The sequence below is a fragment of the Macadamia integrifolia genome, chromosome 2 (assembly GCF_013358625.1).
Source record: "Macadamia integrifolia cultivar HAES 741 chromosome 2, SCU_Mint_v3, whole genome shotgun sequence".
NCBI classification, from domain to species: Eukaryota; Viridiplantae; Streptophyta; class Magnoliopsida; order Proteales; family Proteaceae; genus Macadamia; species Macadamia integrifolia.
In genome coordinates, this window is record NC_056558.1 from 12,475,137 (window position 1) to 12,475,820 (window position 684).

At 33.9% G+C, this 684-nt stretch overlaps 1 protein-coding gene across 1 annotated transcript in view; it reads left to right on the plus strand.

The window, feature by feature from the left end:
* LOC122058502 (RNA-binding protein 24-like) overlaps positions 1-684 on the plus strand; it is a 6,017-nt gene that overhangs the window by 1,614 nt on the left and 3,719 nt on the right. The window lies entirely within an intron of this gene.

Here is a 684-nt window from a genome sequence, read left to right on the forward strand (position 1 = left end):
CCCCCCCCCCAACCCCAAAAAAGAGAAAGAAAAAGAATTGTATGGATCCATGTCCAGAAATAAAATAAAATTAAAATGGAAAACATAGTTAGCCATTACAAGTGATGTTTTAAAGCTTGGATTTGTGGTAAAAGTGGTATAATGCAAGAGTCCTGTCAAAATTCCCATTGTTATGGTATGAAAGCTATGCCAATGTGATGAGAGTTTGTATAGTCTTAGCTATATTTAAAAGAACAAGGGCAAATTTGCATTCATTACCATCTTAAGATGGGTATGTCAGCTTTAAAATGAAATAATAATTTCTTGCTGCAGGTGACAGCCAAACACAACCTTTAATAACTATTGATGCTATTGCCCTTTCCATATATAGAGGTCAGAATTAAAGGGGTTTGCAATGGAACTTCCAAGAGCTTGAGGAAGATTGTTAGAATCACTAGATCCTTTTATTTTGTTTAATCCTCCATTTATTTTGTGTTCTTGGGGTGGGGAAAATGTTTGAGAAGTCTTTTTTTTTTTTTTTTTTTGAAATCCTACCACATATTAAATCAGTGTTAATGTAATATCTAGCAATCTTAGTTAAGGCCACCACATATTAGCAAGATAATGTTCCACCAAGGAAACTGGTTAAGTGTTCTTATATTCATATTATTAAAAAGAACAGAAAAACAAAGAGGGGGGGGGGGG